Genomic DNA, 27,830 nt, shown 5'->3' with positions numbered 1-27,830 from the left:
CTCCTCTGCTTGGCAGAGCCCTCTTCCCAGGCCCTCAGCTGGCTCCGTTCCTACCATCTGGTAGCACTTATTGAGCCCCAGCTGTGTGCACTGCTTTAGGGTAGGGGACCCATTAGCCTTTCGTGTCCCCTCCTGCCCCTGGTGGACAGGTTTCTCCAGTGCCCGATGCCTTGTTTGCCCTTGAATGTGGGAGGAGCTGGGCTCGGGATTAACAGAGGACACTCACTGGTTAACAGAGGCCAAAGGGCCTGGCCTGGGGACAGAAAAACACTTCCTTGCGTTAATGTTTGATGTGTTTCAGAAATGTTCCCTGAGGTGGCCTGAGTACAGATAATGGCCTGAGGGTAAGATACTTATTAATGTGTTACTTAAGAGAGGGAGGTAGCAGGGTGGAGCTGTGGCTGGGATGCAGGTGGCCGAGGGACTTGCTGGGAGATCCGCAGCGGGTGATGTCACCTCTCTGTGCTTATCATACCAGTTCCCTCCTCTGGGCTGCATGGGGCAGAATGGATTCAGATCAAATCAGTGGAGAAGAGGTCTCTCTGCTGTCCTCTGGGCCTCGCAGGCCTAGGAGCAAGTAACTGAACAGCCCTGTAACAGAAATGAGGCCAGCGGAGCCGAGGGGCAGGCCTCTGCCCCTCTGCTTGTCCTAAGCTGGCTTCAGCTTCTGCGTCTCTGAACAACGGCATCCCAGGGCACCAGAATTGGTTTCCTTAGATGGATTTGTATGTGTGAAGTACTCACTATGTGTGTTGTGCTGCTGTAAGCACTATATATACATAACACATCCTCTCAACAAGCCAGGAGGCAAGTGCGATGATTATTCCCATGTTACAGATGAGGAGACTGAGGCACACAGAAGTTTAATAACTTCTTGTTAGTGGTAGAGTAGTGCTTAAACCCACTGGCTCCAGAGCCTGGGCCTGTCACTTCTGTCCCCAGTAGCCTCAGTGCATGGTGAATGTCTACCATGGCCCAGAGCCCATGCAAACACTGACTTGTTTGACAATCACAATAACCCTCAAAGGTAAGTGACCTCAAAGGTCAGCCATACCCATTGTGTGGCTAAAGAAACTGAGCTTAGGAGGATGACATGACCTCACCAAGGTCAAACAGCTCATAAGTGGTGGAGCCAGAATTCAGAAGCAGGTTGCTCTGACTGCAAACCCTGGGGTTGCCTCGATCTCACATGGCCTCATGCACTTCCTCCAGCCAGGCAGCAGGTGACCCAGGCCTGAGTGGCTCATAAATTTGGGCGTTTCATATAGGGAATTGCGCCAAGTATTAAAGAGGTCATTTCTGGGTTGAGACTGCCCCCGTCCAGGCTCCTAAGAGTATACACATCAGACCAGGCTCAGAGAGCAGTCCACGTGACTGGAGGCCCCTGCCTGGAACAGTGTGGCCAACATGGAAGAGACCTAGCGTGGATGGTCACGACGCCCAGGACTTGGGAATAGGAGTTGCCCCTGACCACATCCCCCAGCCCATTCTGACAGCTCGTTCACATGGACACAGACACCCTAACTCACTCAAAAGGGACTCTCCTCGGGATGAGCTTTACCCCCACCCCCAAACCCTAAGACATACCTGCCAGTCCCCCAGCCTCTGGGGCAGTGGGTGTCATTCTTGGCCAAGTCACCCTCCAAACAAGCTCAGGGTTGGAGGGCATTATCATCTCTTATGGTTCCGGGGCTGACTGGGCTCAGCCATTGGTTCTCCTTCAGGCTCTTTCGTGCAATAATGGCTGTAGTCAGACGGAAGCTGGAGTCATCAAAGGCTTCCTCATTCATATGTCTGGTCATTGACGCTGGCTGGCAGCTGGGCCGTTGGCTGTGCTATTGGCCTGAACATGTACACACGTACACAGCCTGGAACCTAAGTTCAACCCTGGGCCAACCTAAGAGACAGAAAGTGGTGGCTTTCAGTCCCTTAAGGCCTGAGCCTGTGGAAACAGGACCTTGAGCGTGTACAGAAAGCAGGGCTCCCATGAGGCCCTGGACAAGAGACTACCCCTCTCCCCCAGGGCCCTGATTCCTCATTCATAAATTTGTGAGGAAGATGTACTAGAACAGGGACTAGCAGACTTTTTCTTCAAAGGGCCAGAGAATCAATATTTTAACATTGTGGCCCATGTTATCTTTGTTGTGACTCCTTAACAACACCATTCTGGCACCAGAGCAGCCATAGACAATACATAAACAAAGGGTGCAGCCGGCTTCCAATACAACTTCATTTATGGCCATTGAAATCTGAATTCCCAATGTCTTTTATTTATCACAAAATATTATTCTTTAGGATTTTTTTTTATTTTTTCTGAGAAGGACCTATTCTTAGCATGGGATTCATACAAAAACAGGTGGCCAGATTTGACTTGTGGATGTCACTTGTCCCTAAGCCTCTGGACTTGGGCAGAGCTTCTCACTTTAACTTGAACAGGAATTACCTGGAGATCTTGTTAAATGCAGATTCTGATTTTGTGCATTCGGCGGAGGTCAGAGAACCTGCATTTCCTTTGAGCTCTCAGGAGCTGCTGCTGCTGCTGGGCCATGGACCGCACTTTGAGAATTAGCCAGCTCAGCCCATCTCTCAGGTTCAAAGTGTGGCTCTGCACTGAAAGAACGCTCAGTCAGAAGCCTGGACACACTCAGAGGCCCGGCATTTTCTTTTTCAAAAAATTTTTTGAATTAGCTGGGCATGGTGGCGCATGCCTGTAATCCCAGCTACTCAGGAGGCTGGGGCAGGAGAATTGCCTGAACCCGGGAGGCGGAGGTTGCGGTGAGCCGAGATCGCGCCATTGCACTCCAGCCTGGGTAACAAAAGTGAAACTCCGTCTCAAAAAAAAAAATTTTTTTTGAGACAGCGGTCTCACTCTGTCACCCAGGCTGGAGCGCTGTGGTGAAATCTCAGCTCACTGCAACCTCCACTTCCCAGTCTCAAGCAATCCTCCATCCTCAGCCTCCCAGATAGCTGGGACTACTGGTGTGCACCACCACACCCAGCTAATTTTTGTATTTTTTGTAGAGGCGGGGTTTCACCATGTTGGCCAGGCTGGTCTCGAACTCCTGACGTCAAGCAATCCCAGGCTGGCATTTTTTGTGTAATCTTCACCTCTGTCCCATGTTTTTCCTGCTTTATTTATTTCTTCGTTTTTTTGTGTGTCTCCCGCCAGGCCAGCCTCCCCCAGCTAGAACATAAGCTCATTGAAACTAGGGCCTTGTTGCTGGGTTGTCCCACAGTCTGGCACCATGCAGGTGCTCAGCCAATATTCGTTAAATAAATGAATGAGCGATGCCAGAGGTGCCTGGTTGGCCTCCCTTTTCGCCCATCCCCACAGGGACTTCGTCATTCTATCACCACCTAGTGGGCACTTTTGTGTACTGCGAGGTGGGGGAGGAAAATGTCCACGTTTGAGTCTGATCCAGGCAGAAAGGAGAGAGATGTGGGCAAAGATGTCCCTTCTGGTGCCCCTGTATCTGTGTTCTTGTCTGCTGGCACAGAGCTCCTCGGAGAGCCTTCCTGGAGGATGCAGCATTTGAGCTGAGCAATGAAGACAATACGCTTTGGGATGGTAGGAATTCGAGAGGGAGAAAAGGCATTCCTGGCAGAACAAACAGCATGAGCAAAGGCTGGAGGCTGGAGCACTCGGGCATTGCCAAAGCGAGAAGCAGCAGCTGAGATGCGCAGTGGAAGGGGAGGCTAGATCAGGGCGTAAAGAGGCAGAGAGCGGCTCCAAGGGAAGGGCGCTTGCGCTGAGTGATCCGAGCCAGGCACTTCACACATGAGTTCATTTAATCCCCACAAAGGCCAGTGAAGTTGATTTCAGAACCCCCAATTTACAGACGAAGAAACTGAGGCTCAGATCAGTGGAGGGACTTGCCCATGGTCACACAGCTGGTAAGGAGCAGAACTGGGTTTGAATCGAGATTGTCTGACCGACTCTCTCCTCTCTGAGGGGGCCCTGCTTCTAGTCTGTGCTTGGTGAGAGGTGGGGCAGGGCACATGCTGGAAGCCCATTATACAGATATGGAGACTGAAGCCCAGACAGGGAGAAAATTTTCTGAGGATCCACAGCAAGCAAGGCCCCATGTGGCTTTCACCCCGGCCCTGTCTGGGCTTACAACTGATGGCTGGAAGCTGATGTTCCCATACACAGGACATGAGCAACTGGCCACAGAGAGTAGCAGAGAGCCCAGGTAGGACCCCTTGGCCAGCCCAGGATCCTGGGAAATGTGCTGAGGCTTCGGTGCGCAATGAGGTGTGGCCTTGGGGGCAGGGTGAGTATGCAGAGCTGCAGGCTGGGGGACCAGGCCCCCCTGAGGAAGGAAGAGAGGTGTGGCAGGACTTGCCCCTTACACTGTTCAGAGGCCGGCCTCTCCAGGGCAGTGGGGGTGAGGAAGAAGGCCACCCAGTTCTCCCAGCTCAGCCCCCAGACTCAGCCTGCTGCAGCCTTGCACCCCACACAGAAAACCACCTGCCCCTTTCTCAGCTTCTCAGTCTGCTCTTCTGGGGAGCAGAGGGTCCCAGCCTGGGAGATTCAGAGGGGTGAGGGAGCCACCTCCACTCAGACAGTATTGGACTTCAAAATATATGATACTCGGCCCGGCGCGGTGGCTCACACCTGTAATCCCAGCACTTTGGGAGTCCGAGGCGGGTGGATCACGAGGTCAAGAGAGCGAGACCATCCTGGTCAACATGGTGAAACCCCGTCTCTACTAAAAATACAAAAATTAGCTGGGCATGGTGGCGCGTGCCTGTAATCCCAGCTACCCGGGAGGCTGAGGCAGGAGAATTGCTTGAACCCGGGAGGCGGAGGTTGCAGTGAGCCGAGAAAACGCCCTTGCTCTCCAGCCTGGGTAACAAAAGCGAAACTCCAACTCAAAAAAAAAAAAAAAAAAAAAAGATATTCACCCCCACAACAAGCCTTCAAGTGGGCACTGTTAGGATTCCCACTTTCAAGTCAAGAGAACTGAGGTTCAGAGAGCCTCAAGTCCTTCAGCCTGAAGGACTTGCCCAAGGTCACCAAGTTTGAGCTGGACTCAAATCCAGGTAACTGCTGTGGTTTGAACGTCCTCTCCAAAACTCACGTTGAAATTAAATTGCAGCTGGGCATGATGGCCCACACCTATAATCCCAGAACTTTGGGAGGCTGAGGAGGGTGGATTACCTAAGGTCAGAAGTTCAAGACCAGCCTGGCCAACATGGCTAAACCCCATCTATACTAAAAATAAAAAATTAGCTGGGTGTGGTGACCCGCACCTGTAGTCCCAGCTACTCAGGAGGCTGAGGCAGGAGAATTGCTTGAACCCGGAGCAGAGGTTGCAGTGAGCTAAGATTGTGCCACTGCACTCCAGCCTGGGTGAAAGAGTGAAACTCCATCTTAAAAAAAAGTTTTTAATTGCTATTGTGACAGTGCTGGGAAGTGAGACCTTTAGAGGTGATTGGGTCATCAGCGATCTGCCCTCATGAAGAGATTAATGCAGTTATTGTGGGAGCGAGTTACTTACAGCAAGAATGAGCTCCTGATCAAAGGACAAGTTTGGCCCCATTTCTCTCTCTGTCTTATGTGCATGCCGGCCACGTGATGCCTTCTGCCATGGGATGACCGTCTCCAGATGTTGACACTAATTTTTGGACTTCCCAGCCTCCAGAAACATGTGCCAAATAAAGTTCTTTTCCTTATAAGTTACTCAGTCTGCGGTATTCTGTGATAACAGCAGAAAATAGATTAACCCAGTAACACTGAAGCATGTGACCAGAACTCTGATGGCTGCCCTGTCCTGACCTGCCAGCCAACCCCAGTGGCTCCTTCGGCCACATCTGCTTATTCATCCATGGCATCAAGGCATCACGGTTGCAGGCCTCCGGTTTTGTGCTAATGTGGCCCCCACATACATACCCCTTTTCTTCCTCTGATCCTCTCCTTTTACCTTCCCAGCTTCAAGCCTGGGAGCAACACAGGGAAAGGACAGGGTAGGGTCCAAGCCTTTTGACGGTCCCCGTGCCCAGCCTGGGTCCCCACAGGGTGAATACTCCATAGACATATTCTGTGTAAGTGAGTAAATTCCTGTAAGTGGGGATACCATTCCCAGTTTTTAAGTGGAAAAGCTGAGGGTTAACAAGGGACAGTGGCCTGCCTGGGTCACCAGCAGGTTCAAGGCAGAGCAGCGGCCTGTCCAGGCTTCTTGCCATCCAGCCTCAGATTCTCTCCATGGGGCGATGCAGCCTAACAAAGCTCCCTCAGCAGCTGCCACTACCCAAAGTGCTGCCCATGAATCAGAAAGCTGGCACCTTGGGCCACTTTTCTGCCAGGCATTGGCCAACCGCACAGATACCCAGCTGGCCCCTCTGGCATGCAAATACCTGGAATGTGCTTTGGTTGGAGACCGCCAGGAGAAGATTACCGTAGTCAGATTTCTAGGACTCCCTGGGAGGGAGAGCATTCTTTCTGTTGGGGATTTTTTACCAGAGCAGTTTCCTTAATCCTTCTCAGGGCCTAGCTGGGGTTTGGTAATGAGCTGTAACAGCCAGAATGGTTGATTCTCTGAGCCAGGACCCAGCTGTTACTTTTGAACAAGCTGGGCTCCTCTTTTCCAGATGTCCTGGCTCAGCTACCGCAGGGTGAAGTAGGGAGCAGGAATCCAGAACCAGAGTCGTGTTACCGCTCACAGGGGCAGAGCCCATGCCCCCATTGTACAGATGGAGCAACAGAGGCCCAGAGAGGATGTGAGGTGGGGGTGGAGTCAAGAGCCAAGGTGGGGAGAACAACTTTGTGTGCAGATTCAACTGTGGGTGGAGCCAAGGGGAGGGGCTACCTCCCAGGACCAGGAACAGGGCCCCCCAAGGTGTCATGGGACCTCAGGGCAGGACTGGTCCCACTGGGAAGCTTCCCTGTAGAAGACAAGCTCTGCATTGCATTCTGTTTTACAGGGGCACAGTCAAGGAGGATCCGTCTAAGCTGAGAAACAGCAGGAGTGAACCTGGAAACTGTGTCTTGGGTCGGATCCCCAGAAGCATTAATCCTCTGCTGAGGATTAATGAGCAAGCAATTTATTAAGGAAGTGCTCCCAGAATAAACAGAAAAGGAGTGGGAAGCCAGCGAGGGGAGGGAAGGAAAACAAATAGCGCCATGTCTGGCCAAGTCCAGCACGGCATTGCTCCCCTCTGATCCTGAGGGCCACTCTGGAATGTAAGTTACATTTCAGGGTTATCAAAACCCCAGGCAAGGAAGCTGGGCTTCCATACTCCCCACACCTCATGAGTTAGCACCATCCAAGGATATCTGGGCAGAGTGCAGCTTCCTGGAGGAGGAGGCACAGGCCTTGCTGTGTGAACACACAGCGGGGAGTGGAGATTCTTCTGAGGGAAAGGGTTGGAGCAGAACCTGAGGGAGGAGCTCAGGCACACTGCTTAAAGGCCAAGGCTGCCCTGGACGAGGACCATGGTCCCATCCCTGATTTAGGACAGGCCAAGGAGGAGCAAGGGGATGGAGGCGTGGGATGGCTCCCTGTGGGCCCAGCTGAAGTTCATGCTACCATTTCAGCAAAAGTCCCACAAACCACCTCAGGAAATCCCTCTGTCATCTGCCGCTGTTTGGGGTCAAAAGCTTGAACTGTGATGAATTTTGTGAAAGGTAGAACTGCCTCCTTCTGCCAAAGCCGTTCAGCAGTGAGTCACTAGCCTGGAACAGGCCCCACAGAGCTGCGCCAGCTCAGGCCCTGTGTGGCTGCACCTGCAGGAACTCAGGCCCTGGCAAGGTGGACATCAGGCCTGGGCCCCAGGGCAGAGCCACGGCCAACAAGGGGCAGTCCGGGGAACAACTCCCCGCCTTTTAGGGGCTCTACACACCTTCCGTCCGCTCCTTCCTGAAGGCCCCGCCCAGACCTCTGGGCCTCCAGCCTTGCCTCCTCCAACCTGATCTCCTGGGGTTGCCCAAGGGTCTCCTCTAAAAAGCAAATCTGGTCCTGTCCCTCCCCTGCCTGCCACCTTCCATGGCTCCTCATTGCTCTGAGGAGAAAGACCAAAGCCCCTGCGTGCCCCCAAGCCCTCTCCTGATGATGAAGAGCTTCCCCCATAGGGACCGAGAGCTGCTCACTGCAGGCAGAAGCCAGGCATCCCAGCAGCCCCTGTGAGCCTGCAGGGCACCCCGGGCAGCTGCCCAGCTGGAGGAGCTGCCCCAGACCTGCTCCTAGGCCTGCCTCTCCCTGTAATTCGTTTATGAAAAGCATCTAAATCAGGAGCCAACCCTCCACCAGAAGGAGCAGCTCCCTGGAGGTGGAAGAGGAGCTTTTCTTAGTCATTGTATTTGGTTTTATTTCAGGAAAACAACAACAAAATGAAACACTTAGGGTCTTATTTTCACAATCGCCTGTGGAATGAGGAGGCTTCCAGACAGTATTTGGTGAGCCTACTAGGAACCCTGTGGTCCTGCGAGGACGTTCAGGAGTAGGGAGTCTAACCCATCCCCAAATCCTCATGGCTCCAACTTTAAACACACCCGGAAGCCAACCTCTTCCCGCAGCTCAGCCCTGCTGCCCCAGCCTCCCGGCCCCCTTCTGTGTCCGCCCTGGGCCTGCTTCGGTCTCTCCTTCTAGGCAGCCAGAGCCAAGCCGCTGCTCCTCTAAGGAAGCTCCCCAAAGGCTTCTGTCTCCCTCGGGGTAAGGCCAGGGTCCTAATCACGGCCCATGGAGGCCAACACCACTGCCTCTGACCTCCCTCTCTGTCTCCAGCTTTCCTGTGGTCTCACGTGGGGTCCCCTCTGCCCGGCACTCAGGCCTCCGGCACCTGCTATTCCCCTGCCTGGAACATTCCCTGCTCTCTCCATGTCTATAGGGTCTGAGCCTCGTGTCCTGCTGACCGCAGGACTGGCTTCCCTGATGGCATCACTTCCTGCCCACCCTCCCTCCGCCTCATCTAGCCCCTTGACAATCACCGCCAACCTGATACATCTTTATTTCTCTGTTTATTGTCTAGTTTTCCTCTCTGCCCACCAGGATGTAAGCTTTGAGAGCAGGGGCTTTGTTTCATTCACTGCCATAGCTCCAGTACCAAGAATAATACCTGGCACCTCCCAGTAGGTGCTCAATAAAAATGTATTGAATGAATGAATGATTGAATCATGTCTGTCATTTGACAGAGGAAAGCCTGGGCAACATAGTGGGACTCCATCTCTACCAAAACTAAATAATTAGCCACGTGTGGTGGTGCACGCTTGTAATCCTAGCTGCTCCAGAGGTTGAGACCGAAGGATTGTTTGGTGCCAGGAGGCAGAGGCCACAGTGAGCTGTGGTCATAATGCTGCACTCTAGCCTAGCGACAGAAGGAGACCCAGTCTCAAAAAAAAAAAAGAAAAGAAAAAGAAAGAAAAGAAAATACAGAGGGGTGGGCAGATTTCCCCCAAAATGCTCTAAGGATGTCCTTTCTGGGTGCAGGAGTTGGTCTGAGGTTACCGCCTCGGGGAAGTCTTCTGTCTAGTTTTTAAATGGAAGTTCTGATTGCAGGCAGCATGGCTCATCACTGAATAGAACCGGTTTTCATTTGGTGCAAACACTACCTCCTCCAGGAAGCCCTCCCAGAACCCTTCCCAGCCCCTAGTAAAAGTGCGTCCCTCCTGCTAGCCTGCCACTTTCTCTCTTGTGGTCCATTCTGGGTATCAGTGCCGGGCCAGCGAGCATCCCCAGTGGGTGCCTGAGTCATACTCAGAGTGCACCTGGAGAGCCCCTGTCTGTTCACAGTTTACAGGGCCCTGTGCTGGCCTCAGCCACGTCCGTCTTCTCACTTAAGCCTCACAACAACCCTCCGAGATAGTCATCACCATCCCCGTCTTACAGATAAGGAAACTGCGGTCAGAGGCCACGAAGGTGACTAAGAGCCCCACATCTGGTGTCACAGTGGAGTGGAGCCTGGCTCCTTGGCCCTAAGTTCAGCCCCATCACAGCTGCTGCATTCACAGTCAGTGCTCAACACGTGTTTGGAGGATGAACGAAAGGGCAAACCTGAGTTCTTGGGGTTCTGGAGCCAGCGTGAAGACGGTGTAACCACAGCACGGGCAGGCAGGCCACTTGGCAATGGCCAGGCTCATGCTCTGCTGAGCCTCGCAGGTCACGACTCCCCTGCTGCTCTGTGTGGAGAAAGGAAAGGCAGTCAGCTCTGCCTTCCCTTGCAGGAACGTGAGACCCAGGGGGTCATCACCCGGCCCTCAGCCGCTCCTTAGGGCAGAGTCAAGACCCAGAAGCTTGAACGATGAGCTGGAAGCTGGCGACAGCCTGCGGCAGTGCCGCTACCTCTTATCAGTCCTATTTTTGTTATCTGACTCTTCCTGCGTCATTCCAGAATGGTGCTCTCTCTCTCCCTCTCTCTCCAGGACCTGGACTTCAGTTTCCTTGTCTGTAATATGGGGGTAACTGGACCTGCAGAAAAGGATCCAAGGATAAATGAGATCACACAAGCGCTTGGCACAGGGGTTGGGAGAAAGTAAATTCTTTTTTTTTTTTAAGATGGAATCTTGCCCTGTCGTCCAGGCTGGAGTGCAGTGGCGTGATCTCAGCTCACTGCAACCTCCCTCTCCAGGGTTCAAGCAATTCTCCTGCCTCAGCCTCCCAAGTAGCTGGGACTACAGGCTTATGCCACCATGCCCGGCTAATTTTTTGTATTTTTAGTAGAGAGGGGGTTTCATCATGTTAGCTAGGATAGTCTCGATTTCCTGACCTCATGATCCACCCGCCTTGGCCTCCCAAAGTGCTGGGATTACAGGCGTGAGCCACCGCGCCTGGCCAAAAGTAAATTCTTAATAAGCAGAACACGTAATTATTAGCTGGCACATATATTATATTGCTTCCTTCTTCCCTACTCTTACAAATGGATCTCAAGGCCTGGAGCTCCAAACTTGCTAGTTAGACGTCCTATTTGTTTAGGGTAAAAACCAAAACAAAACCATAGTGCCCAATGGTGGAGATGATGTGGCAGAAATGGCACAGTGTCAGCCAGGCGCGGTGGCTTTTGCCTGTAATCCCAGCACTTTGCCAGGCTAAGGTAGGTGGATCACCTGAGGTCAGGAGTTTGAGACCAGCCTGGGCAACATGACAAAACCCCATCTCTGCTAAAAATACAAAAATTAGCCAGGTGTGGTGGCTCATGCCTATAGTCCCAGCTACGTGGGAGGCTGAGGTAGGAGGATTGCTTGGGCCCAGGAGGCTGAGGCTGCAGTAGGTTGTGATCATGCTACTGCACTCCAGCATAAGCAACAGAGTGAGATCCTGTCTCAAAATATAAATAAAATAAAATAAAAATAAACACAGTGAATAGCATTTTATGAGCATTTTAAATATTCAAGGTATTTCATCAAATGTTAAATACTAATAAATTCTCATTTTGTCTCAGCTCTCCTGACTTTTAAAATGTATGCCCAAAATAGGTCATTTCAAAGCTGTCCAGGTAAGTGAGCCATTAACTGGATTTACAAGACTGCCAAGTAAGGCATTTCCTCAAACTGGCAAACTAATATAAATGCCTCCCCCTGTCTTTGGTCAGGTGTAGTCTTTTTTTTCTTTTCAGACCTGGTGAGCAGGAAGTAGAGGATCGTTTTGAATTCAGCAGATTTTGAAGGATGCCAGATCAGGAGTGAATCTCCTGGGATAAGATGCAATGGTCCCACACACTTATATGTCACCAGAGCCAACTCTTTAGGAAACAGCGATTTGACAGAACACGTCAACAGCTTGTGAAAATAAGTAATTCACATTCAACCTGTTACCCAGAAAAAACTGGGGTTCATATACCTGGTGAACCTCCAGTGGCTCTCCACGAGAACACAGGTTTGGATCAGAAGGAGTTTTATGACTCATCACAGGTAAGGAGAGTCCTGGGAGGATTCTCCAAAGCTGTGTCTCCCTGAATGAAAGTGATCGGAAGGTTTTATGCAGTGATGGAGGGGCGAGGGGTCCTGCTGGGACAGACGCAGGGTGTCACCGTGCTAGCTCACAGGTTTTGTGTGATGGTGATGAAGCTGTAGCTCCTCCTGAGGTGGAAACTTCAGCATGGTCATGATGAATGTGTACTCAGGTTCATCTAGAACAGGGGTGTCCAATCTTTTGGCTTCCCTGGGCCACACTGGAAGAATAGTCTTAGGCCACACATAAAACCACTAATACTAATGATAGCTAATGAGCTAAAAAAACAATCTCATCGTGTTTAAGGTTTATGATTTGTGTTGGGCTGCATCCTGGGCCACCGGTTGGACAGGCTTGATCTAGTAGTTGCCTGGATCTGTCAGGAGCTGGTGCCAGCAACTACGTGACCACGTTCAACACAGGGTTTGGGGAAATAAGCTGCAAAGCAGGAGGCTGTCAAAGAGGCTGATTGCTCCAGTTGACTAAATGCCTATAGTCCCTGGAGACCCTTCCTGTCGGCTTACAAACCTGTTGGAATTTTATTTGGAGCCTTTAAAGGAAATGAGACTGCGGGACCTGAGTCACATAACAGGCAGCTGCAATCTCTGTTTCTCTGATTATAGATTAACTTTTTCCTTACCTACATTCTTTTGTAAAATGTTGTAAAAGACTAAAGGGCACTGGAGGAAAGACACCTTTTTCTTAATTACTGACTCTCCTTATAAGTTAATTGCCATCTTTCCTCTCTTGCACCTGACTCAGACCAGATAGCACGAAAGGCTCTATGACAATCAATTTACTCAAGATGGATTGTTGACTATACCTTTCCTGAAAAGGAACAAGGTGCAACCAATCAGATTGCTGTAATTCATAAACCAGTCTCATACGGAAAAGGCTGCTAAACTTTAGTGATCCTGCTAAACTTCTTGGTTTCTACCTATACAAGTAAAACCTTAACTTGTTCATTTCAAAGCACTGATTCTATTCCTCTGGAGTCTGTTTCCTGGACTGTCATCCTTAAACTCTGCACTTGCATTAACTCTTTTTTTTGAGATGGAGTCTTACCCTATTGCCCAGGCTGGAATGCTGTGGTGCAATCTCAGCTCACTGCAACCTCCACCTCCCTGGTTCAAGCAATTCTCCTGCCTCAGTCTTCCAAAGAGCTGGACTTACAGGTGTGTGCCACCATGCCCAGCTAATTTCTATATTTTTAGTAGAAACAGGGTTTCACTATGCTGGCTGGGCTGGTCTCGAACTTCTGACCTCAGGTGATCCACCCACCTTGGCTTCCCAAAGTGCTGAGATTACAGGCGTAAGCCACTGCACCTGGCCGCATTAACTCTTTAGAACAGGATGCTTATCCTTTAGATTATCAGGTTGATCAGCATTTATATACTCTGACGAATTATTTCCTTTGGGATTTATCCCAGTGAAATAATATTTTTTATAAAGCAAAATGTAAGTGTTAGCGTGCAGAAAACGATTCCCCAAAATATGGTGCTTGGGCATGCTGAGTGCTTTTGAAAACTGAAAGGCCTCAGAAATAAGACTCAGCATCAAAGTATCTCTAACCTTGTCTTGTTCTCCCCCTCTCACCCCTCAAGGGCTTGGGGGGACTCTCTGGAATTTCCTTATCTGACCTAGAAAGCATCTTGCCAAAAGAAACACATTTGCCTTTTATCCCCCCTGTTGCCCCATTATCTACTGCAGAAAAGAAGCCAGAAGAAGGCAATCACACCTGGATGGGCTTTTCCACAAGATAATGCCTGCCTCTCAGGCTCATTCCATTTACAAGTTAATTTCTGTCTCCCTAGTCCATTCAATCTCTTTAATAATCTTTTATTATATATAATTTTTTTTTTTTTGAGACAGAGTTTCGCTCTGTCACCCAGGCTAGAGTGCAGTGGTGTGATCTCATTTCACTGCAACCTCTGCCTCCCGGGTTAAGCAATTCTCTGCCTCAGCCTCCCGAGCAGCTGGGATGACAGGCGTATGCCACCATGCCCAGCTAATTTTTGTATTTTTAGTAGAGACGGCGTTTCACCATTTTGGCCAGGCTGGTCTTGAACTCCTGACCTTGTGATCCGCTTGCCTCAGCCTTTGTAGAGTGCTGGGATTATAGGCATGAGCCACGTGCCTGGCCAATAATCATTTACTGCTCCTTAAAAGAACGGCTTACACTCCCCATCTCTTCGCTCCCCTAGGATAAAGGGTGCATAAACTACTGTACCAAATTGGGGGGGTTGGGGTAATCTCACTGTAATTGTTTCCCATGAATGTTGATAAATGTGTATGCTTTTTCTCCTACCAATCTGCCTTTTGTCAGTTGATTTTCAGTGAACCTTCAGAGGGTAAAGGGGAAGTTTTCCCTTCTCCCATATGCAGGCATGTAAAGATGTTCATTGCAGTGCTGTTTATAGCAAAGAAAATGGCAAACACACTCAATCAACCAATAGGGAGATGCTTAAGAAAAAATGCAAAATTGCAGTTAGACTTTGGTCTCTACCCACAGGGAGGTTGGTAGAGACCAAAGTCTAACTGCGATTTTTTTCACCCTTTTTGATTCTCATAGCAGCCTGTGATGTAGACAAACAGGGTCCAAGTTTTTTTTCCCCATTATTGATGGGGGTAGGGGTCAGGATGGAGACTGAGTTGTGAGAAATTCTGGGCAGAGCTTCCAACAGGGAATCAGATTCTGAACAGGAGAGCTCCCAGGTATCCTAAAGCGAAACCCAGAGCTGACTGACAGCAGTGCATGTCTGATGGGGATCCAGCAGCAAGTCCCCGCTCCTGGGTGAAGATGAAATCACCTTTGTGAAAATTAAGACAGTGGCCAGGTGTGGTGGCTCACACCTGTAATCCCAGCACTTTGGGAGCCCAAGGCTGACAGATCACCTGAGGTCAGGAGTTCAAGACCAGCCTGGCCAACATGGTGAAACCCCGTCTCTACTAAAAATACAAAAATATTAGCTGGGCGTGGTGGCAGGTGCCTGTAATCCCAGCTACTGGGAGGTAGCAGAATCACTTGAACCTGGGAGTCAGAAGTTGCAGTGAGCCAAGATCACACCAATGCATTCCAGCCTGGGCAACAAGAGCAAAATTCCATCTCAAAAAAGACAAAAAAAAATGACAGTAAAAAAGATCTGACCTAACCAACTCCATCTTGCCTTTAACGTCTCAGCTGTCCTGTTCATTCCCGGGCGTAGGCGGAACTTGGTTTATAGTTTAACTTTGATACAAAGATGCTAACAGCCTTTTCCCTAAACAAACTCCTTCTTGCCTGGGACCAGACTGCCTTTGTAAGACTAGCCAGCTAGCCACAAGATTAGAAATTATGGTTTAGGAGTCACACAGCTAGCTACAAGATTCTGAACCTTCCCAATGGCTCCTAGGGATAACATCACGATTGTGAAACCTAAGATTGGCACTTGAGGTATTTCTCAGACCCTGCACTGCTGGTGTACTCTGATGCACCAGCTGGTCCCACCCTGTAATCAGGCTCAACCAGTCCTGTGATCCCACCCAGGAACAGAAGATGGCAAGAATCCACTTCAGTCCGGGTGCAGTGGCTCATGCCTATAATCCCAGCACTTTGGGAAGCCAAGGTGGGCGGGTCATTTGAGGTTAGGAGTTTGAGATCAGCCTGGCCAACATGGTGAAACCCCATCTCTACTAAAAATACAAAAATTAACTGGGTGTGGTAGTACACATCTGCAATCCCAGCTACTTGGGAGGTTGAGGCAGGAAAATTGCTTGAACCTGGGAGGCAGAGGCTGCAGTGAGCCGAGATGGCACCACCACACTCCATCCTGGGTGACAGAGGGAGATTTTGTCTCCAAAAAAATAGAGAATCCACTTCCACCCTATAAGATTTCATCTTCAACCCGACCAATCCACACTCCCCACTCCCTGGCCTCATACCCGCCGAATTATCCTTAAAAGACCCATTTTTGAATTCTCAAGGCGCTGATTTAAAGTTTCAGTCTCCTGTTTAGCCAGCTCTACAAGTATTAAACTCTTACTATTCCAATTCCCTGTCTTGATGAATCAGCTTTATCTGGGCAATAGGCTAGGAGAACTTGTTGGGCTGTTAATAAGACAACATAAGACCAACCTTCATTCTGGCCTTCTCTCCCCATCTCATCCAGAAGAGGTGACCTCCTAGGCTGCTACTTCCTCTCTTGATCTGACTGGGATTCCCCCTACTTAGGGAGCTTTGGAAGAACCACCAGTCTCAGGCCCCACCTTGCTCTGAGCTGGGCTTCCAGGAAGCCCCCTGTGCACACCTGTCCCATGAGGTCATGTGAAAAACCCAGGGAGATTCCAACACCTGCTGCAGCTTGTTGTTCCTTTTTTTTTTTTAAGCTGTGATGTAGAATTTCTCTACCATGCAAAACTTGTCCATAATAATAAAACAAACATTTCCATCTCTATTGCCCTGCTTAGGAAATATAATCTTACAGGGACACTGGAAGACGCTTGGGTGCCCCCTTCCTGATCCTGCTCCCCACCTCTGTCACCAGAGGTAACCCAATTCTGAACTGCGTGTTTATCCATCAATGATAAGTGGTATTGCTTTGCATGGTTTTAAACTTTCAGTAGCGGTTCCTGTCTTTTATTCATTCACAAATTCACAAACATTTACTTATTAAGAACCTACTATATGTGAGGCACCATCCTAAGCCCTGGGAATATCCGTAAACAACAGGATCATTGCTCTCATGGGATGCACATTCTGGTGGCGTGAGTCAAACCATAAACAAAAGGTATGAAATTGAGATACATTATGAAATATGCTAGAATGTGAGATGTACAGAGGGAAAAAAGAAGGGAAGCTGGAGAGCCAGGGATGAAATACTGCAATTTTAAGTAGGATTGCAATTCTTTTCTCTTGAGACAGGGTCTTCCTCTGTCCCCCAGGCCAGAGTGCAGTGGTGCAATCATAGCTTGCTGCAGCCTCAAACTCCCCAGGCTCAAGCAACCCTCCCATGTCAGCCTCCTGAGTGGCCAGGACTACAGGCACATGCCACCATGCCTAGTTAATTTTTTTTTAAGTAGAGAAAAGGTCTCAAGATGTTATCCAGGCTGGTCTCGAACTCCTGAGCTCAAGTGATCCTCTTGCCTCAGCCTCCCAAAGTGCTGGGATTACAGGTGTGAGCCAAATTGCCTCCTTGTATGTCTTGTGTATTTACTCAATATTATATATGTTTTATATAACTGTGCCATCTTTATTCATTCAACTGTCAAAAAGGATTTATTATATCTTTCTCTTTTATTTGTCATTATAAACAACGTTGCCATAAGCATTCTTGTAAATGTCTTTTTTTTTTTTTTTTTTTTTAGGTCAGGGTCTTGCTCTGTTACCCAGGCTAGAATGCAGTAGCACGATCATAGTTCACTGTAACCTCAAACTCTTGGGCTCAAGTGATCCTCCTGCCTCAGCCTCCTGAGTGCTAAGACTACAGGCACATGCCTCCATGCCTGGCTAATTTTTAAATTTTTTGTAGAAACAGTGTCTTGCTATGTTGCCCAGGCTGATCTCAAACTTCTTACCTCATGTGATCCTTCTGCCTCGACCACCCAAAGCACTGGGATCACAGGTATCACTATCTTTTTGTGCACACACAGGAGAGATGTTCTAGGGCATGTGCCCTAACATAGAATTGTTGAGTCCAGAGTATCTTCAACCTAGCTTAGCTAGATGGTACCGATGGCTTCTGCAAAAAAGATTAAAAATTAAAAAATTGTCCAGGCATAGTGGCACACACCTGTAGTCCTAGCTACTTGGGGGGCTGAAGTGGGAGAATCACCTGAGCCTAGGAGTTTGAGGCTGCAGTGAGCTATGGTCAAACCACTGCACTCCAGCCTGGGTGACAAAGTAAGACTCTGTCCTGAAAAAAAAAAAAAAGAAAGAAACTTAAAAAATATTTTGTTTTCAAAAAACCTAGAATTGAAGAACACAAGCATCTGGCACAAAGAAAAGATCCTACAAGTTTGCAGAGAAAAAGCAGATTTCATACAAAGGATCACGGATCCGAACGGATTGATTCTTTAACATTGATTCTTTAACAGCATCAATGGACGCCAGAAAACAATGGAGGAATATGTTCAAAATTCTGAAGGGAAGAGTTTGTGGTTAAATTAGTAATGAAAATTAGTAAACCAAGCCAATGGTAAAAGCAAGACAATTGGGCTCGGTGCAGTGGCTCGTGCCTGTAATTCCAGCAGTCTGGGAGGCCAACGCTGTGGATCACCTGAGGTCAGGAGTTTGAGACCAGATGGGCCAACATGGCAAAACCCCATCTCTACTAAAAGTACAAAAATTAGCTGGGCATGGTGGCGCATGCCTATAGTCTCAGCTACTCAGGAGGCTGAGGCAAAAGAATCACTTGAACTTGGGAGGTGGAAGCTTCGGTGAGCGAAGATTGTGCCATTGCACTTCTGCGAGACAGAGTGAGACTCTGTTTCAAAAAAAAAAAAAAGAGAAAAACCTCAAGACAATTGCAATTATTAACTCTAGAAATCTTGAAAATAGATTTACAGTCAGAATGAAGTAAATACCAAATATTGATCTGATCAGAATTACAAATAACTATATTGGGAGGCTATGAGGGTGGGAAAACATGTATTCATACCTGTTTTATTCCAGGGTGGGGGGGTATTGTGAGTGGTTGATGAGAGCCAAATTCTCCCCTTCCATAATGACAAATCACTGTATAATGTATAAACCTGAAAAATCAAGAAGTAGCAATATAAGCATGGTATTTAAAGAAAATACAGTAGATACTTAAAGGATTGAAATAGTCTTTCTGAGGCTGTGTGTGGTGGCTCATGCCTGTAATCCCAACCCTTTGAGAGGCCAAGGCAGGAGGACTGCTTGAGTCTAGGAGTTCGAGACCAGCCTGGCAACACAGGGAGACCTCCGGCTACAACAAACGATAAAAGGTAGCTGAGCATGGTGGCACATGCCTGTGGTTCCCGCTTCTCAGGACGTTGAGAAGGGAAAATCGCTTGTACCCTCAAGGTCGAGGCTGCAGGGAGCTGTGATCATGCCACAGCACTCCAGCCTGGGAGACAGAGTGAGATCTTGTCTCAAAACAGAAAAAGAAAAAATTGTATCTCTAGTACTGAAAAAGCAGAGCAGAGCCATGACTTGGGAAGGGGCTTCAGAGAATTGCTGACCTTCATAACAAATCTTGTAGAATTTTTTGACCTTTGAAGTCATGTGCATGTATAACTTGATACAAATTAAAGTTAATTAGCAGCTTTGTACATAGGTCTTTTAGATCTCTTCATTTGTTTCCTTAGGATCCATTCCAGAGGTGGGACTGCTGGATCAATAGGCATAAGTGTTTCCAAGACCTTATCATCCACAGAGGTAAACAGGGCACCCATCTTTCCCTTTCCAGAGGTTTAATAGCCTTTACTTGCCAGTCTTTGCAAACACCATTATGAGTTTTCACATCTCTGCCAATCTCATGGTAAAACATGGTATTACATGGTAGTTTTAATTTGTGCTTCTTTGACTGCTAAATAGTTTTATATCATTAACATATTTAACCATTTTTAGTTCTTCTTTTATTAATTTCCTGTTATGTTCTTTATCCATTTTGTTCACCTTTTTCACTCTTGATTTGTGAGGTCTCTTTAAATAGCAAGCCTACTCATTCTCTATCACACACTGCAAAGATTTCCCCCACAGTGGACCCTTCTCCTTTCAATGTTCTTTTTTGATATAAGGGATTTTTTTGTTTTTATGTAGTTAAGGCTTTCGTTTATGTTTTTGGCCTTTGGGGTTATGCCCGGAAAGCCCTGGCTCACCCATGGGCCTTTTACAAGCGTAGCCTCTCCTACAACTTCACCTACCACTCCTATCGAGTATTTCATCAATTGCAAGTTTTTCACATTTTTAATCTCTGAAACTGGGATGGTGCTCAGGTAGTAGTCATTGCCTGCTGCACATCAGGATGTGCAGAAAACATCAGTGACTTGTCAACAAAAGTCCTGGAGACGATAGTGCAGTATTCTGTAAGAAATGCTGCAACAGGCCGGGCCCAGTGGCTCACGCCTGTAATCCCAGCACTTTGGGAGGCCAAGGCGGTCAGGAGTTCAAGACCAGCCTGGCCAACATGGTGAAATCCTGTCTCTACTAAAAATACAAAATTAGCTGGGCATGGTGGCGGGCACCTGTGATCCCAGCTACTCTGGAGGGTGAGACAGGAGAATCGCTTGAACCCAGGAGATGGAGGTTGCAGTGAATCAAGATTGCATCATTGCACTCCAGCCTGGGTGACAAGAGCAAAAATCTATCTTAAAAAAAAAAAAAAAAAGAAATGCTGCAACATCACCTGTTTCTTCTTCCTGCTGGGCACAGAAGGAGATAACATTTCTCAGCCTCCCTTTCAGTTAGAAGTGGCTGTGTGACCAGGTTCTAGTCACTGGACTGTGGGTGGAGGTGACATAAGTGCCTTCCCTGGTTGGTCCATAAAACCTCCCACACAATCTGCTACTGTCTTTCTTCCTGTCTGCTGTCAGAGGAGCTGGCAGTGGCTCTAGGGGACGGCAGAAGCAATTGAGGGCCCTGCATGGCCACATGGGAAGCAGCTAGCTAACCAGGAATTCTCATTGCTCTTTGTGTAAATAAGTAATATATTTCCATTGTGTTCAGCCATTGAGGTTTGGAGTTATGTTCCTTAGAGCAGCTAGCATTGCTGATACCTAACTGATACCTTTGTCTTCATTCTGACTTTAATCCAAATTCCTCTAGACTGGGTTTAGTGTTTTATCATTAGTATGATGTTGACTCTTGATTTTAGATAGATAGACCTTATCCTGTGCTCTTGTAACATCAAGTCTTGGTATTGGAGTTATGCAAAGTGTATACAATTAATTGGAAAATTTTTAACTTTTTTCTAAGCTCTGGGAAAGATTGCATAGCAGAGAAATTAACTGTTGGCCGGGCGCAGTGGCTCAAGCCTATAATCCCAGCACTTTGGGAGGCCAAGGCGGGTGGATCACGAGGTCAAGAGATTGAGACCATCCTGGTCAACATGGTGAAACCCTGTCTCTACTGAAAATACAAAAATTAGCTGGGCATGGTGGCGCATGGCTGTAGTCCTGGCTACTCGGGAGGCTGAGGTAGGAGAATTGCTTGAACCTAGGAGGTGGAGCTTGCGGTGAGCCAAGATCACACCATTATACTCCAGCCTGGGTAACAAGAGCGAAACTCCGTCTTGGAAAAAAAAAAAAAAGAAAGAAAGAAATTAATTGTTAAGTGAAACTGACAAAATTCATCCTAAGAACTCTCTGGGTCCTTTTGTAAGGGCTTTAACAAGCTTTATTTTGTTTCTTTTTTGAGACAGAGTCTTGCTCTGTTGCCCAAGCTGGAATGCAGTGGCACAATCTCAGCTCACTGCAGCGTCCACTCCATGGGTTCAAGCAATTCTCATGCCTCAGCCTCCTGAGTAGCAGGGACTACAGGTGCCTGCCACCGTGCCTGGCTAATTTTTTTTTTTTTTTGGCATTTTTAGTAGAGATGGGGTTTCACCATGTTGGCCAGGCAGCTCTTGAACTCCTGACCTCAAGTGATCAGCCCACCTTGGCCTTCTTCCACAGTGCTGGGATTACAGGCATAAGCCACTGTGGTTGGCCTAGTTTCTTTTTCTTTTTCAAACTAACTTTTGCTACAGACGAAATTGTGTTCCCCCACAATTCATAGGTTGAAGCCCTAAACCCCAACGTGACTGTATATGGAAACAGGGTCTTTAAGGAGGTAATTAAGGTAAAATGAGGTCATAAGGGTTGGGCCTTCATGCAATATGACTGGTGTCCTTATAAGAAGAAAGACACCAGGGATGTATGTGCAGGGGGCAAAGGCCTTGGGAGGATACAGCAAGAAGGCGGCTGTTGGCAAGCCAAGGAGAGAGGCCTCAGGAGAACCAAGCCTGCCAGCACCTTGAACTTGGGTTTCCAGCCTCCACAACTATGAGAAAATAAACTTCTGTTGTTTAAGCCACCCAGTCCAGTCTGTGGTATTTTTTATGGTGGTCCTGGCAGGCAATTACAAACTTTTGTTTTATTCATTTTTCATTAAAAAAAGAAAATAGAAAAAGAAAGCCATCCATAGCTCTACTATCCAGGAATAACCATTGGTGAAGTTGTGGTAAATATCCTTGTAAATACCCACTGACATTTACATATTTACTCACATAAGTGGGGGCCACTCTCTATATATACCAATTTGCAACCTGCTTTTTAAAAAATTTAATTAAATTAATTTTTTTGGTTTGTTTAGAGATAAGGTCTTACTCTGTCTCCCAGGCTAGCTTGTAGTAGTGTGATCATGGCTTACTGCAGCATTGGACTTCTGGGCTCAAGTGATCGTCTTGCCTCAGTCTCCAGAGTAGTTGAGACTACAGACACGTGCCATTATACTGGCTAATTTTTAAATTTTTTGTAGATATCAATTCTTGCTATGTTGCCCAGGCTGGTCTTGAACTCCTGGCCTCAAGTGATCCTCCCACCTGGCCTCTCAAAGTGCAGGGATTACAGGTGTGCACTACCATGCCTGGTTATGCAATCTGCTTTTTATACTTAATATCATACATATTTCCCATGTGGCCAGGCACAGTGGATCACGCCTGTAATCCCAGCACTTTGGGAGGCCAAGGCGGGTGGATTACCTGAGGTCAGGAGTTTGAGACCTGCCTAGTCAACATGGTGAAACCCCATCTCTACTAAAAATACAAAAAATTAGCCAGGCGTGGTGGTGGACTCCTGTAATTTCCAGCTACTCAGGAGGCTGAGGCAGGAGAATCACTTGAATTGGGAGGCAGAGGTTGTACTGAACTGAGATCATGCCACTGCACTCCAGCCTGGGCAACAGAGCAAGGTTCTGTCTCAAAAACAACAATTCCCATGATAGTATACATACTTTATTTATATATATTTTTCAGATTCCAAAAGTAACAAATGCTCATTTTTAAAAGTTCAAATATTATAGACCAGGCATGGTGGCTCATGTCTGTAATCCTAGCACTTTGGGAGGCCGAGGCAGGTGGATCACTTGAGGTAAGGAGTTTGAAGTCCAGCCTGGCCAACATGGTGAAACCCCATCTCTACTGAAAAAATACAAAAATTAGCCAGGCGTGGTGGCACACACCTGTAATCCCAGCCACTCAAGAGGCTGAGGCAGGAGAGCTGCTTGAACCCAGGAGGCAGAGGTTCCAGTGAGCCAGGATCACGCCACTGCACTCCAGCCGGGGAGACAGAGCAAGACTGTGCCTCAAAAAAAAAAAAGTTCAAATATTACAGTAATACAGAAAGTGAAAGTTTTCCAATTTCTTCCATGATCTTTTTATGTTTTCAACTCCTTTTTGAATTGGTCTTAATATTTATTTTCATAGGAAATTATTTTATACAATTTTCAAATCTACGTATCTAGAGTTATAGTCTCTAAAAAAAAGTCTCCACCATATTTTCTTTTTTTTTTATTTTGCTAGTTACCCCTCACCTGGATATGTTTTTTTTTCCTACGTTCTCCTAGAGTGAGTCTCACCCCATCACCCACTGCAACCTCTGCCTCCTGATTTCAAGCAATTCTCCTGCCTCAGCCTCCCAAGTAGCTGGGACTACAGGCACACGCCACCATGCCTGGCTAATTTTTTGTATTTTTAGTAGAGATGGGGTTTCACTGTGTTAGCCAGGATGGTCTCAATCTCCTGATCTCATGATCCGCCCACCTCGGCCTCCCAAAGTGCTGAGATTACAGGCACGAGCCACCACACCCTGCAAATCTCCACCATATTTGAGATCTATCACTTTTCTTTGCATCCAGAGAGAACCACCCAAGGAGTTTGATATACATTTTCTGGCACCTTCTTCCCCTCCCAACATCGACCTGTCCTTCCAGGTTCTGCTAAAGGGCAGCCTCCTCCAAGGCACCTTCCAGGTCCTTGGACAGAACCACTCTCCCCCATCCCTGTTCCTACGCACTCCTCCCTGCAGCATCTATACCTTTCCTCCCTACACTGAAACACCACGAGAGGCAGCTTGAGGTGGTAGAAAGAACAGGGACTGAGCTGGGCTTGAGTCTGAGCCTTGCCACTTTTCTTTTGGACCTATTAACCTCCGTGAGCGTTGATGCTCTCATCTGTAAAATGGGATGACGATTGTACCTACCTCCCAGGGTTGAGATGAGAATTAAATGAGGTACTGCATGAAAGGTCCCTTGTACTTACTATTATATTTGATGTGAGTGTGCAGTTCCTGGTCCACTGCTTCCTAAGGCAAAGCCCAGAGCCAGGTTCTCAGTAGCCCCAAGACACACTGACTAGAAATCCACAGGTGCCCTGAGAGGCTGTGCACAGTACCTGGCCAGTGGGCAAGCCCTTCCCACACTTGGATTTTGTTCTCTGGGACCCAGGAACCTCTGGGCAAGGGCTGGTTTCTTATCCTCTCATCTGATGCTTGGTGTGGCTTCCAGCCTGCAGGGTGGAAGCCAGAGTGGTAGTTAATGAAATAACACTTCTGCCCCCAAAATTAAAAATGGAATCACTGCATAATCCAACATTTCCACTGTGGCTATATATGTACTCAAAAGAATTGAAAGCAGGATCTTAAAGTGGCATTTTTGTTCATAGCATTATTCACAATAGCCATAAGATGGAAATAACTGAAATGTCCACTGACAGATGAACAGATAAACAAAATGTGGTGTGGACAGACAGTGGAATAAGAGGAAGCTTCAAACGGGAAGGCAATTCTGACACGTGCTACAATGCGGATGAACCTGGTGGACTTCACACTAAGTGAAATAAACCAGTCACCTCATAAGTGGTGTGATTCCACTAATGTAAGGTACCTAGAGTAGTAAAATTCATAGAGACAGAAAGGAGAATGGTGGTTACCAGGTTGGGGGGAAGAGGGAGATGGAAAATTATTATTTAATGGGCACAGAGTTTCAGTTAAGGCGAAACAGTTCTAGAGATGGATGGTGGTGGTGGTAATACAGCAATGTGAATTACTTAATGCTACTCAACTGTCGACTTAAAAATGGTTAAGATGGGCCAGTTCGGTGGCTCACACTTGTAATCCCAGCACTTTTGGAGGCCAAGGCGGGCAGATCACTGAGGTCAGGAAATTGAGACCAGCCTGGCCAACATGGTGAAACCCCGTCACTACTAAAAATACAAAAAATTAGCCGGGAGTCGTGGGGGGTGCCTATAATCCCAGCTACTGGGGAGGCTGAGGCAGGAGAATCACTTGAACCCAGAAGGTGGAGGTTGCAGTGAGCTGAGATCCTGCCACTGCACTCCAGCCTGGGCAACAAGAGTGAGACTCCATCTCGAAACAAACAAACAAACAAACAAAACAAAATAGAACAAAAAGGTTAAGATGGTAGATTTTTTGTTATGTGTACTTTACCACAATTAGAAAAAAATGCTCTGAGGCTTTGTAGTTACCCAGGCTGGGGCATCACCTAGAGAATGGTGCCTACTGGGCATGGAGGGAATAGAGCCCTGACTGGTCTGCCCCCAGCTGCCCTGTGGTGTCCTGGCCCATGCCTTCTCCTTTGGGTCTCACCTGTCAAATGCCAAATAGCGCCATGAAATGGAAGACATCGAAGCTTCCTCCTGGCCCTGATGAGCTAAGATGAGAATTAGAACAAAAGCGTGTGCTTTTAAAAAAGTAGATGGAGAATTAACAATACACTCGCAAATCACATTCACTATACCAAGATTAAAAACATTCTTTAGAAACTGGGCTTATTAGACGACATACTTCCTGCATCGGGTGGGAGGGGAGGGGGCCGGGTCACTGGTGCTCTCTGTAGGGGCAAGCAGGTGAAATGATTATGAAATATGTCAAGTAAATGGTCCTTTTTTCTTGCCAGGAGATAAGGAAAGGTAATTTGGTCTGTCAGTTGCACACACAGAAGACGTCATGGTCAACTGCATTAATACTGAATACTTTGTCCAGAGTCACAGAGCTCAAAGAAATTACAGAATCTTTCTCCTGTGAATTCTGGCATGACTCTCAGCAGACCTTTTCCCACCTGAATTCACAAGAGAGATTAATAACAAAAGGCAGGGCCGATGGTGGGACCAGAGCTGCTTTTCCTTCGCACCTGGGACCCCCTCCTCCAGCCCACCCATCCAGCCTCATCTCTTACCACACCCTTCCCGGTCCCGCTTTAGTCCAACCCAACCCCAGTTGTCCTGCGCTCCCCTCTTCCTACGGGCTCCTGTCATGTAGGCGCCAGTCAGAGCCCACCTGCCCAGGCTACCTCCTCTGGGACATCTCTCTCCAGTCCCAATCACCTTCCCTCCCCTCTGACTCGTGCCCCCTCTGCTCGTGTGGGGTTGTGAGGCACCTGGGAGGTGAGGCCCACAAACATGTCAGCGATCTCGGCCTCCGGGAAGGTGTGAGGGACACTGATCTAAAGACCAAAACCTTCTTTTTGCAGTTGTGAGGACTTTGTGTCCCTGTCTCCTTCCCTAAACACCCCAGACCTCCCTGCAGGGCAGACTTGCCCAGCCAGCCTCCCCCACAGCGTCCAGCCCAGGGTCTGGCACTTGGCAGTGAAAGGGGCAAGTTCATGAGGCTGCTACCGTCTCTCCTATGCTACCATTCTCTCCTGTCATCTAGGACAAGGATACTGGTGGTAGATTCTTTCTTTTCTGTATTTTTTGACCTGGCAGGGGTGAAGATGTGTGGTTAGGGTTGGGAGGAGACATTAGGGTCTCTCTAAACCCATTGTTAAGTTGTTAAATTGCAAGGAACCATCTTCCTCTCCACCCTCCATTCCCACAGGATGAACATGAAGCCCCACTCAGAGCCCTTGTTCCAGAGCGGGAAAAACCTTCTTCCCGTGGCTGCTTTTGGGGACTTGTCAGTCTCTGGAACAATTAAACCTCTTTCAAGGCAGTTATATTCCCTCATGTAATAAGTACTGCATTATTTTTAGACTGTTTTACCCAATTAATTTTATTATCAGTTAATTATGTATTACCATCTTAAGAAAATGAATATTTGCCCAGTTGCTTAAGCTAAATCATTAAATATGTATGTATTCCTTTCTTTAAATGCACATCTGTTATCTCTTACAGATGGAGAAGACGTGTTTGGAGCCATCTGTGTCTCTGAAACAGACCCCCCCCCCATACAAAAGTGCCTTCTTGGCCCTAGGAGTCTCTGAAACAGACCCCCACCCCGTACAAAAGTGCCTTCTTGGCCTAGGAGAGGGCTCGTGTGGTGCTGGGAGGCACCTGGGAGGTGAGGCCCGCAAACATGTAGAGATTTCGGCCTCAGGGTAGGTGGGAGGGCCACCGTCCTAAGGACCAGCTTGGCAGAATCTGGGGTAAGAGAAGGCAGGTACAGTCAAGAGCCAAATGCATGAAGGTGTGTGAATGTGGAACCGCCCCTGGAGGACAATAGTTTAAGAAACAAACCTCAGGGCTGGGCGTGGTGGCTCACATCTGTAATCCCAGCACTTTGGGGAGCTGAGGTGGGAGGCTCATTTGAGACCAGAAGTTTCAGATCAAGCTGGGCAACATAGTGAGACCCTGTCTCTGGAAAACAATACAAACAAACAAAAATTAGCCAGGCTTGATGGTGCACACCTGCAGTCCAAGTTACTCAGGAGGCTGAGGTGGGAGGATCCCTTGAGCCCAGGAAGTAGAGGCTGTAGTGAGCCGAGATCATGCCACTGTACACTGCACTCCAGCTTGGGCAACAGAGTGAAATTCTATCTCAATAAAAAAAGAAAAGAAGGCCGGGCGCGGTGGCTCAAGCCTGTAATCCCAGCACTTTGGGAGGCCGAGGCGGGTGGATCATGAGGTCAAGAGATCGAGACCATCCTGGTCAGCATGGTGAAACCCTGTCTCTACTAAAAATGCAAAAAAAAAAATTAGCTGGGCATGGTGGCGTGTGCCTGTAATCCCA

At 48.1% G+C, this 27,830-nt stretch overlaps 2 long non-coding RNA genes across 3 annotated transcripts in view; both read right to left on the bottom strand.

Annotated features, from left to right (window-relative positions):
* Window positions 1–11,298: 11,298 nt before the first annotated feature.
* The window catches only part of LOC116524706, a 17,329-nt gene continuing 797 nt past the window's right edge, over window positions 11,299–27,830 (bottom strand). The window contains exons 2-3 of the long non-coding RNA XR_004257452.1: window positions 16,525–16,529; window positions 11,299–12,176 (exon numbers count right to left, since the gene is read on the bottom strand). This is a non-coding gene — a long non-coding RNA (uncharacterized LOC116524706). The remainder of the gene's footprint in view (window positions 12,177–16,524; window positions 16,530–27,830) is intronic.
* LOC116524704 lies at window positions 17,414–27,071 on the bottom strand. Of its 2 annotated transcripts, XR_004257451.1 has the most exons (4): window positions 25,470–27,071; window positions 24,125–24,370; window positions 18,521–18,614; window positions 17,414–17,602 (listed from the first exon to the last, which is right to left on the bottom strand). It is a non-coding gene; the product is annotated as an uncharacterized LOC116524704 (long non-coding RNA). The 2 variants fall into 2 exon arrangements; XR_004257450.1 differs by lacking the exon at window positions 25,470–27,071 and having other exon boundaries at window positions 24,125–24,999.

This window comes from Sapajus apella, unplaced genomic scaffold, assembly GCF_009761245.1.
Source record: "Sapajus apella isolate SASKATOON/1434 unplaced genomic scaffold, GSC_monkey_1.0 scaffold46, whole genome shotgun sequence".
Lineage (NCBI taxonomy): Eukaryota > Metazoa > Chordata > Mammalia > Primates > Cebidae > Sapajus > Sapajus apella.
This window is presented reverse-complemented; position numbering and strand designations above follow the sequence as displayed.